Source organism: Triticum aestivum, chromosome 3B, assembly GCF_018294505.1.
Source record: "Triticum aestivum cultivar Chinese Spring chromosome 3B, IWGSC CS RefSeq v2.1, whole genome shotgun sequence".
Taxonomy (NCBI): domain Eukaryota; kingdom Viridiplantae; phylum Streptophyta; class Magnoliopsida; order Poales; family Poaceae; genus Triticum; species Triticum aestivum.
In genome coordinates this window covers 472293996-472306837 of record NC_057801.1, presented here as the reverse complement: position 1 = coordinate 472306837, position 12842 = coordinate 472293996, and positions in this window count along the sequence as shown.

Sequence of the window (12842 nt, the reverse complement as noted above, 5' to 3'; positions counted from 1 at the left end):
TAATGTTAGCGAACTCGTTCTGTGCTTGCCGGAGAAGAAAAGGGACAAACTAAAGCCAAAATGGGAAGGTCCCTTCATCATCGACGAAGTTCTCACTGGAGGAGCGTACCGCCCGCATGATGCGTCAGACAATCGCCTAGAGCCGAACCCATGGAATGCGGTCAGACTCCAAAGATTCTATGCCTAGCGCCGAACTCTTCGTTCGTCTCCTTCCCCCTTTTTCCATTATTTATTTATTTTTCCCTTTCTTTTCGCTTTTTCTTTTTTAGCCTTAAAGCTCTTTGTGCGGCTAAACCATGCACCTACACATACACATCTTCAAATATGTACGTCCATTATACCTGGGGGCTTCTTGTACATAAGGTTATTATTATTATTTTCCGGGCATTAAGCTCAGTACATATGTGTCTTTTCGCTGTATTTACCTTTTCTTCGCGATTATATGGATCGATATGACTTAAGTTTTGGCCAAGCTGGCTTGCCTGGCTCCTTTGCTTATGCCCTACGTTCCCGTTAGTTCGGCTAGGGCATAAAGGGAGCACCTCTATGATTGTTACTGCCGGGTCATCCGGATGTGTACCTCAGACTGGGTGAAGCCGAAAGCTAGTGTTCTTAAGGGAATATTCAGTCGGCAGACTAAAAATGTTTTTTACCCATTAAACTATGAACCCCTAGATGTTACGATTTTTCAATCACAGTTTGGACATGCACGTTAACGCATGCTCACCCAGGGAAAGGAACCCTTAACAGAACTATTCTCTCTGGAAGATGTTTCTTACTATCACAATGTAATATAACATAGCTAGCCGGATACTTGTCTGTTCAAGCAACTATGACCCCTACGCCTGGTTTCCATGCATACCCCGGTTTATTTTGCCGCCTAGGTATTCGGAAACACTCCGCACCCTCGGGTCCAGAGGTGGAAGCGAAAAGGTCTGCGATGACAATTGTTTTACAATCCGGCTAGGGACAAATATGTCAAGGAAAGTACATAGTCACTTGGACTCAAAAATTTCCTCTTCTATGCCGTCCAACAGGTTGTCTAGCTTACAATCCTGTTGAGAATACTTTGCGGCTACTTCTACCTGGTCATATACCAAACTAACGGGAATTTCTTTTCCATCTGACCCTAAAGGTCCGACCCAGGCCATATGATTCGGATCAAGCTTGGTGTGCCGTGTTTTCACCATGGCCCAGGCCTCTCGCACACCTTCCCGGCAGGTTGATATCTTCCATAAACGGAAATGCCGCCGCTCTCCCTTAAATAGTTGTACAAGCTCATCCATACTTCCTGGAGGGGATTCGGATGGCCATAAGGCCTTAGCAACACTTCACATCGCCTGCCGAGCTCGCTCGAGCATTTGCGACGGCTCTTGTAGCAGATCGCTCGAAGATCGGAACACCTCCTCTTAGGGACGCCCCGTCAGCATACCTACAGACATAATTATGTCAGATCCTTCCCTCGCCGAATTACGCAGAGGTAAGTTTGAACACATACTAAATATGCCGCCTCGCAGCCTCTTATTTTCCTTCACGGAGTCATCCAGCTGGGCTCGCACATCTTTCAGTTCTTCGCCCAACTGGGTGTGGGAATCCTGGAGTTTGTTTTTCTCCTCCCTGAACCGTGTCAGTATATGTTCGCCCGCGGCCAATTGCCTTTTGGATTCTTGTTCACCTGCTTGTGCGACTTCCAGTGCCTTTCCAGTATTGTTGGTATATATTCATGTTTTTCTCGCTGGAAGGACACAGTACCAAGCGATGCCTTCTTGGATTTCTCCAGTTCGGCTGTCGCAGAAGCTAGCTGGGTCCGACACTTTTCCAACTCTTGTGATAATAGGTTGTTCTTCTCTGAAAGCACCTGGTTTTACAATGATCCTTAAATCAGCTGAATCAACTGCTTCAAGTCTCGGGGGCTACTGGTATATAATTATCAGATTTATGCAATGTGATCTCACTCGCATATCTTTCAGATGTTGGTCTGTGGCTCTGGCAAGCCCGTCTCGAGCAGCTCGGATGTATGCATCAGCCGAGATGAAGGCATTGAATGCCTATGTTGTAAAGTCGGGGTCACGGTGAGCGGCCTCCAGCGCCGATGATTCATGGCGCTCTCCACTTCCGAGTTTGTGACAGACACATCATCCGAATCCTCTGCCAAAGGACAATCTAGCGGCACTCCCGTCGTTACGGCAGGGTCTGGAACCTGGCCGCTGGGAGTGCGACTAGCATGACTGATATGTCTCCAACGTATCTATAATTTTTTGATTGCTCCATGCTACTTTATCTACTGTTTTGGACTATATTGGGCTTTATTTTCCACTTTTATATTATTTTTGGGACTACCCTATTAACCGGAGGCCCAACCCAGAATTGTTGTTTTTTGCCTATTTCAGTGTTTCGAAGAAACGGAATATCAAACGGAGTCCAAACGGAATGAAACCTTCGGGAACGTGATTTTCTCACCGAACGTGATCCAGGAGGCTTGGACCCTACTCCAAGAAGCAGAAGAGTCGGTCACGAGGGTGGGGGGCGCCCCCCTAGGGCGCGCCCCCCTGCCTCGTGGCCCCCCTGTTGCTCCACCGACGTACTCCTTCCTCCTATATATACCTACGTACCACTGACATATCAAATAAGGAGCCAAAAACCTAATTCCACCGCCGCAACTTTCTGTATCCACGAGATCCCATCTTGGGGCCTGTTTCGGAGCTCCACCGGAGGGAGCATCCACCACGGAGGGCTTTTACATCAACACCATAGCCCCTCCGATGAAGTGTGAGTAGTTTACATCAGACCTTCGGGTCCATAGCTAGTAGCTAGATGGCTTCTTCTCTCTTTTTGGATCTCAATACAATGTTCTCCCCCTCTCTTGTGGAGATCTATTCGATGTAATCTTCTTTTTGCGGTGTGTTTGTTGAGACCAATGAATTGTGGGTTTATGATCCAGCTTATCTATGAATAATATTTGAATCTTCTCTGAATTCTTTTATGTATGATTGAGTTATCTTTGCAAGTCTCTTCGAATTATCCTTTTGGTTTGGCCAACTAGATTGGTAGTTCTTGCAATGGGAGAAGTGTTTAGCTTTGGGTTCAATCTTGCGGTGTCCTTTCCCAGTGACAGAAGGGGCAGCAAGGCACGTATTGTATTGTTGCCATCAAGGATAACAGGATGGGGTTTTTATCATATTGCATGAATTTATCCCTCTACATCATGTCATCTTGCTTAAGGCGTTACTCTGTTTTTAACTTAATACTCTAGATGCATGCTAGATAGTGGTCGATGAGTGGAGTAATAGTAGTAGATGCAGAATCGTTTCGATCTACTTGTTTTGGACGTGATGCCTATATACATGATCATACCTAGATATACTCATAACTATGCTCAATTCTGTCAAATTGCTCAACAGTAATTTGTTCACCCACCATAGAATATTTATGCTCTTGAGAGAAGCCACTAGTGAAACCTATGGCCCCCGGGTCTATTCTCATCATATCAATCTCCATCACTTTATTATTTGCTTTGTTTTTACTTTGCCTTTTACTTTTCACTTTGCATCTCTATATCAAAAATACCAAAAATATTATTTATCATCTCTATCAGATCTCACCCTCGTAAGTGACCTGAAGGGATTGACAACCCCTAATCGCGTTGGTTGCGAGTAGCTATCATTTCGTGTAGGTACGAGGGACTTGTGCGTGGTCTCCTACTAGATTGATACCTTGGTTCTCAAAAACTGAGGGAAATACTTATGCTACTTTGCTGCATCATCCTCTCCTCTTTGGGGAAATCCAACGCAGTGCTCAAGAGGTAGCAAGAAGAATTTTTGGCACCGTTGCCGGGGAGGCTCACGCAAGCAAATCAATCATACCAAGTACCCATCACAATCCCTATCTCTCGCATTACATTATTTGCCTCTCGTTTTCCTCTCCCCCACTTCACCCTTGCAGTTTTATTTGCCCTCTCTTTTTCGTTCGCCTTCTTCCCGTATGTATCTTTGTTTGTGTTTCCTTGTGCCTTCTATATGCTTGCATCTTTGCTTGCTAAAAATCTATTGATATGGATCCACTTAAAGTGTTCTACTTGGATCATCTTCGATCCTTATGCGCTCGTGCTGAAACCCCAACTAGCCTAGTTGATGGGAAATATTTAGACGAGCATGCTCATTTTGTGCGTCATTGTTTATCTGAAAAAGGGAGACTCTTACGGTATCATATAAATAGTTTGCTATGCTATGCTTGGAATCTTTGTGAAATGTGTGATTTTACTTGTTGCTCTAAGAACCCTAAAAAACACCTTCCCTACCTATGTGAGTTCAATGATAATGAAATCTTATCTTCTTATGCAAAGGGTGTTTATAGTTACTATGATATTGAACAAATTGAAGAATTTGTCGTTTTTAAGGGTGCTCATGAAGTTGCTTCTTTGATTGAAAAGTATGATTTTACTCTCAACAAATCTGAAAATTCCGTCATACTTAAATATTGCAATGAAAACCTTGCTCATAATGTCTATGTCCAAGAATTTATTGAAAGAATGACCGTTGCTTTGGAAGAAAATAATGATATGCATGAATCTATAGATAATGATGATTCCGATGATTTGATTGAAATATCCCTTGATGAACATGATGCTTGCTATTCTTGTGGCCATGAAGCCAATATTTATGAAGACGAATTTGCTATAGTTCCTTATGTTAAAAATGAGATCGTTGCTATTGCACCCATGCTTGATAGCTCCCTCAATGAAAAGCATGATTTAAATGATTTTACTATAAATTCTCTTGATGTCAATTGTGCTAATAATATGCAAAACCCTAAGCTTGGGGATGCTATTTTGCTATGTCTACTACTTGTTGCAATGATCATGATTGGGGTGATTCTTCTTATGATCTTGAAAATTTATTTAATCCCCATGATGAATATGAGATTGATAATATTGTTTGCAATAATATTGAAAGTGGGTTTGGAAGAGTGTCAACTCTAGATCCCACATATTTGGAGAATATTCAATCTTATGAAATTTTTGATAAAAGTGGGTTTGGAGAGGTCATGACTTTAGTTAATGTTAATCCCACTATTTCGGAAGAGTGTCAACTTTGCATGCATGTGGATCGTGTTGAAAATATTTTATGTGATAGCTATTTTGTTGAATTTGCTTATGATCCCACATGTAATTATTATGAGAGAGGAAAATATGGTCGTAGAAATTTTCATGATAATAAATTACCTCTCGTTATGTTGAGATTGCTATTGTTTCTTTCCGCCTCCTTGCATATGCTAGTTTTTGCCTATGCATAGGAAGTATGTTAGACTTAGATGTGTTTATCACATGTTTTATGATGCTCTCTTTATACTTCAATTCTTGTCTTTCTTATGAGCATCATTGAAATATCAATGCCTAGCTAGGGGCGTTAAACGATAGCGCTTGTTGGGAGGCAACCCAATTTTATTTTTTGTTTTTTGTTTTTGCTTCTGTTTAGGAATAAATAATCCATCTAGCCTCTGGTTAGATGTGGTTTTATGTTTTAATTAGTGTTTGTGCCAAGTAGAACCTATAGGATAACCTACGATGATAGTTGATTTGATTCTGCTGAAAAGCACAAACTCTGCGCGCATGAATATAATTTTGTTAAATCACAGGAACGTGCTTTTGCGTTGATTCTTTTTGCTGATGTTCAATAGAAAACTTGTCCAGGACTTCCTATTTTGTTAGAATTTTTAGAGTTCCAGAAGTTTGCGTTAGTTACAGATTGCTACAGACTGTTCTGTTTTTGACAGATTCTGTTTTGCGTGTGTTGTTTGCTTATTTTTATGAATCTATGGCTAGTAAAATAGTTTATAATACATAGAGAAGTTGGAATACAGTAGGTTTAACAGCAATATAAATAAAGAATGAGTTCATTACAGTACCTTGAAGTTGTCTTTTGTTTTCTTTCTCTAACGGAGCTCACGAGATTTCTATTGAGTTTTGTGTTGTGAAGTTTTCAAGTTTTGGGTGAATTCTTTTGATGGATTATGGAACAAGGAGTGGCAAGAGCCTAAGCTTGGGGATGCCCATGGCACCCCAAGATAATCCAAGGACACCAAAAAGTCAAAGCTTGGGGATGCCCCGGAAGGCATCCCCTCTTTCGTCCACTTCCATCGGTAATTTACTTGGAGCTATATTTTTATTCACCACATGATATGTGTTTTGCTTGGAGCGTCTTGTATTATTTGCGTCTTTGCTTGTTAGTTTACCACAATCATCCTTGCTGTACACACCTTTTGAGAGAGCCATACATGAATTGGAATTTGCTAGAATACTCTATGTGCTTCACTTATATCTTTTGAGCTTGATAGTTTTGCTCATAGTGCTTCACTTATATCTTTTGAGCGTGATAATTTTTGCTCTAGTGCTTCACTTAGATCTTTTAGAGCACGGTGGTGGATTTGTTTTAAAGAAACTATTGATCTCTCATGCTTCACTTAGATTATTTTGAGAGTCGTTATAGCATGGTAATTTGCTTAATATTAATATACTTGGTGTTCAAGATATGTGAAACTTTCTTTTGAGTGAATTGAATACTAAGATAAGTTTGATGCTTGATAATTGTTTTGAGATATGGAGGTGATAATATCAAAGTCGTGCTAGTTGAGTAATTTTGAATTTGAGAAATGCTTGTGTTGAAGTTTGCAAGTCCCGTAGCATGCACGTATGGTTAAAGTTGTGTAACAAATTTGAAACATGAAGTGTACCTGGCTTGTGCATCCTTATGAGTGGCGGTCGGGGACGAGCGATGGTCTTTTCCTACCAATCTATCCCCCTAGGAGCATGCGCGTAGTACTTGATTTTTGATGACTTCTAAATTTTTGCAATAAGTATATGAGTTCTTTTGACTAATGTTGAGTCCATGGATTATACGCACTCTCACCTTTCCGCCTTTGCTAGCCTCTTCGGTACCGTGCATTGCCCTTTCTCACCTTGAGAGTTGGTGCAAACTTCGCCGGTGCATCCAAACCCCGTGATATGATACACTCTATCACACATAAACCTCCTTATATCTTCCTCAAAACAGCCACCATACCTACCTATCATGGCATTTCCATAGCCATTCCGAGATATATTGCCATGCAACTTCCATCATCATCATCATGACATACATTACTTTTGTCATATTGCCATTGCATGATCATGTAGTTGACATCGTATTTGTGGCAAAGCCACCATGCATTATTTTTCATACATGTCACTCTTGATTCATTGCACCATCCCGGTACACCGCCGGAGGCATTCATATAGAGTCATATCTTGTTCTAAGTTTCGAGTTGTAATCCTTATGTTGTAATCAATAGAAGTGTGATGATCATCATTATTAGAGCATTGCCCAAAAAAAAAGAAAGGCCAAAAGAAAAAAAGAAAGGCCCAAAAAAAAGAAAATAAAAAGGGCAATGCTACTATCTCTTTTTCCACACTTGTGCTTCAAAGTAGCACCTTGTTCTTCATGTAGTGAGTCTCATATATTGTGCTTCAAAGTAGCACCTTGTTCTTCATGTAGTGAGTCTCATAAGTTGTCTTTTTATACTAGTGGGAATTTTTCATTATAGAACTTGGCTTGTATATTCCTACGATGGGCTTCCTCAAATGCCCTAGGTCTTCATGAGCAAGCGAGTTGGATGCACACCCACTAGTTTTCTTTTGTTGAGCATTCATAGCTCTAGTGCATCCGTTGCATGGCAATCCCTACTCCTCATGTTGACATCAATTATGGGCATCTCCATAGCCCGTTGATTATCCTCGTCAATGTGAGACTTTCTCCTTTTTTGTCTTCTCCACACAATCCCCATCATCATATTCTATTCCACCCATAGTGCTATATCCATGGCTCACGCTCATGTATTGCGTGAAGGTTGAAAAAGTTTGAGATTATTTAAGTATGAAACAATTGCTTGGCTTGTCATCGGGGGTATAGAAGTTGGGAACATCTTTGTGTGACGAAAATGAAGCATAGCCTAACTATATGATTTTGTAGGGATGAACTTTCTTTTGCCATGCTATTTTGAGAAGACATGATTGCTTTGATTAGTATGCTTGAAGTATTATTATTTTTATGTCAATATGAACTTTTGTCTTGAATCTTTCGGATCTAAATATTCATGCCACAATTAAGAAGATTTACATTGAAATTATGCCAAAGTATCACTCCGCATCAAAAATTCTTTTTTATCATTTACCTACTCGAGGACGAGCAGGAATTAAGCTTGGGGATGCCTGATACGTCTCCAACGTATCTATAATTTTTTGATTGCTCCATGCTACTTTATCTACTGTTTTGGACTATATTGGGCTTTATTTTCCACTTTTATATTATTTTTGGGACTAACCTATTAACCGGAGGCCCAGCCCAGAATTGTTGTTTTTTGCCTATTTCAGTGTTTCGAAGAAACGGAATATCAAACGGAGTCCAAACGGAATGAAACCTTCGGGAACATGATTTTCTCACCGAACGTGATCCAGGAGACTTGGACCCTACTCCAAGAAGCAGAAGAGTCGGTCACGAGGGTGGGGGGCGCCCCCCCTAGGGCGCGCCCCCTGCCTCGTGGCCCCCCTGTTGCTCCACCGACGTACTCCTTCCTCCTATATATACCTATGTACCCCCGACAGATCAAATAAGGAGCCAAAAACCTAATTCCACCGCTGCAACTTTTTGTATCCACGAGATCCCATCTTGGGGCCTGTTCTGGAGCTCCACTAGAGGGGGCATCCACCATGGAGGGCTTCTACATCAACACCATAGCCCCTCCGATGAAGTGTGAGTAGTTTACATCAGACCTTCGGGTCCATAGCTAGTAGCTAGATGGCTTCTTCTCTCTTTTTGGATCTCAATACAATGTTCTCCCCCTCTCTTGTGGAGATCTATTCGATGTAATCTTCTTTTTGCGGTGTGTTTGTTGAGACCGATGAATTGTGGGTTTATGATCCAGCTTATCTATGAATAATATTTGAATCTTCTCTGAATTCTTTTATGTATGATTGAGTTATCTTTGCAAGTCTCTTCGAATTATCCTTTTGGTTTGGCCAACTAGATTGGTAGTTCTTGCAATGGGAGAAGTGTTTAGCTTTGGGTTCAATCTTGCGGTGTCCTTTCCCAGTGACAGAAGGGGCAGCAAGGCACGTATTGTATTGTTGCCATCGAGGATAACAAGATGGGTTTTTTATCATATTGCATGAATTTATCCCTCTACATCATGTCATCTTGCTTAAGGCGTTACTCTGTTTTTAACTTAATACTCTAGATGCATGCTGGATAGCGGTCGATGAGTGGAGTAATAGTAGTAGATGCAGAATCGTTTCGATCTACTTGTCTTGGACGTGATGCCTATATACATGATCATACCTAGATATACTCATAACTATGCTCAATTCTGTCAATTGCTCAACAGTAATTTGTTCACCCACCGTAGAATACTTATGCTCTTGAGAGAAGCCACTAGTGAAACCTATGGCCCCCGGGTCTATTCTCATCATATCAATCTCCATCACTTTATTATTTGCTTTGTTTTTACTTTGCCTTTTACTTTTCACTTTATATCTCTATATCAAAAATACCAAAAATATTATTTATCATCTCTATCAGATCTCACCCTCGTAAGTGACCGTGAAGGGATTGACAACCCCTAACCGCGTTGGTTGCGAGTAGCTATCGTTTTGTGTAGGTACGAGGGACTTGTGCGTGGTCTCCTGCTGGATTGATACCTTGGTTCTCAAAAACCGAGGGAAATACTTACGCTACTTTGCTGCATCATCCTCTCCTCTTCGGGGAAATCCAACGCAGTGCTCAAGAGGTAGCAATGACTCCCGGACATAGTCCAACGAATGCTCTTCCTGATAAGACATGAATGGATAATGTCACATTTGGATGTGACTGCCAAAGGGCATATTTACAAAGCCATACCTCTTTGATGACGGCTCCGGTGTGTCTTCAGTTGCCTTCCTCTTTGAAAGCTTGCTCGGTGCGGGTGCTGCTCTCTTCGGAGTCGCCTATGGTGCAGGATGGCGCACTGAGCGCCTCCCCTTTGGAGCACGATATAGTGCGGGGGGTGAGGCAGAATGAGGAGTTTCTTTCGTAGGATATGTCTCCTGACTACTTACGTGTGAGGCAGGGAGAAGTCCGGGATAGTCGGTGGTGATGGCCACTTCCGTGCCGTCATTGCTCGCCTAGTAAAACACCCCATCCTTGAGCTCCATGAATATATCTGGATCCTCTTTGAATCCGGGGTCAAGGTCCCAGTTGTAATCCTCAGGCTATGGGGCGGGGCTGTGTAGCCCCTTGGTGATCTTCTGCCATTCCTGTTACAAATGGATGGATTAATATCCATTGAAAGAAACTGAGGGAGTAATTTGAGTAGAGTAATGGGATTGGTACTAACCCAGCTGGGAGGACTATACATGGAAAATCCATCTCGGCGCTTAATACGAGTGAACTCCTCTTTCTCCCCTTTGTATAGTTCCGCCCGTATTTTGGCCAAAGCGGCGGGGGTGTTCGGATCCTTCCGACCGCAGCGGGAGGCGTCATCTTTCCCATTATAGCGCCACATGGGAAGCCTTCTGTATTGGAGTGTCTGAACCCCTCGCACTATGGATGTCGCCATTACCTCGACTATTGATAATCTGGACTGAGCGAGCGTCTTTATCTTGCTCATCAATTGACGGACTTCCGCGCTATCTTCCTCCTCGAGGCTCTGAGGGCGTCAGCTGTGGCATTTCTTCAACAGAATACTTGAAAATTTGGGAATACCCAATCGGACTAGGTCGGGAAGAGCGGCGTCCTTGATATAGAACCATTCAGAAGTCCTCACAACCCAAGAATAACTCACAAAGAGTAACATAACCCGCAATGTGCAGGATGGAGGCATGAGTGAAATTGTGCAGTTGGAGGCCATAATGCTCTAGAAGACCTCGGAGGAACGAGTGGATTGGAAATCCAATGCCTCTCAACAAATAGGGAACAAGGCACACACTCGTTCCCCCTAGATGGATTGGGGCGATTCTCCGCCCAAGCCCCACCGTTGAAGGAATTAATCCTACTTGAACAGGGACTAGATCCGCGGGGGGGGGGGGGAATCCCTGTGTCTGCAGCTTCACTAATTGACTGTGGAATACGGAACATTTCTCCCAATTGCCTTTTCCGGGGCAGTGGGGATGGGAGGAAGAGCTGGGAGCGCTAGCCATGTTGGAATGGTTTCTCCTAGCAAGTTCTGAGGATTCCTCGCTTGGTGTAGAATGGATCTGAAAATCCCAATCTCTTTAAATAGACGCCTTTCTTACATGGTCAAGGTGGTATATGCAAAAATACCCTGACCTCTCGTATTTGCTCGACATGTGGAAGCTGAAGTCATGAAGGTGCGGAAGCCGAAGGGCGCGACATTAAATGGAAAGCCGAATACTACTCTTTAAGACATGTACTTCGAAGTAATCGGAGGAGGAACCCGCCTTGCAATGCCAAAGACAATCTGTGCACCGGACACATCATCGTTGAAAGACTGGTTCGGGGGCTACTAAGGGAGTCCTGGATTAAGGGGTCCTCGGGCGTCCGGCCTCTTGACATGGGCCGGACTGTTGGGCTGTGAAGATACAAGACCGAAGACTCTCTCCCATGTCCGGATGGGACTCCCCTTGGCGTGGAAGGCAAGCTTGGCGTTCGAATACGAAGATTCCTTTCTCTGTAACTGACTTTGTACAACCCTAGTTCCCTCCGGTGTCTATATAAACCGGAGGGTTTAGTCCGTAGAGGCAATCATGATCATATAGGCTAGACTTCTAGGGTTTTAGCCATTACGATCTCATGGTAGATCAACTCTTGTAATACTCATATTCATCAAGATCAATCAAGCAGGAAGTAGGGTATTACCTCCATAGAGAGGGCCCGAACCTGGGTAAACATCGTGTCCCCTGCCTACTATTACCATCGACCTTAGAGGCACAATTCGGGACCCCCTACCCGAGATCCGCCGGTTTTGACACTGACAACGGGTTCCCCAGTGTGGTCCGTGTGCGATGTGATATGCTCTATCTACAGAACATCAACATATATACTTATAAGAACAATATTGCATAACCAAATTAAGCATACAATTACATAAGTGACTACACACATAATACTTCCACACAGCAAAGTAAGAAATCACATGCATACTAAACTAGGAGAAACGAGCATCTAATCATCTACATCTTGTTGCGATGACATTTGCCATTGCTCTGCTTCCGGTTGGATCCCTAGTCGTGAATGGTTAATAAAATCTAAGTCTATTGCATATTAAGGTCAAAATAGTACTACCAATATACGAGTCTCATACGATGTCATTTCAACGATTGTACCAAAAAAAACCAAAATATTACAAGGTTCAATTTCTAGAGTTACATGGCTGAAATTCGAAGATTACAAGGTTCAAACTGATATTAGAAATGAAATTCAGCTCATTCGGCTGCAAACGCCTGTGCTGATCAGTTGAACATGGATATAAGAGAGGTTCAAACTAAAATTACCAATAGTATGGCCGGTTTCGAAACCTCATCATTTCTGCAAAGGATTAGCCACTGACAAGTCATGTATGGGTTGACACAATGACTTCCAATTACTCTATCATATGCAGTTCTAGTACAAAGTTTAGCTTTTTTGGAGCCTCTTCCATTCTGCAGTAGTTGTCGGCTCTGATCAAAAAACCATTCATAATTTCTACGTAAATGCATGTTCAACCTCATTACCTTCAGCACCCTTGCTCTAACAACAAAGAACCTGGCGAATATAATCTCTGGTAAGCTCCCTCGGTAGGAGTTCAAAGTAATTCTTGAGAGATGCAGATCTAGGCAT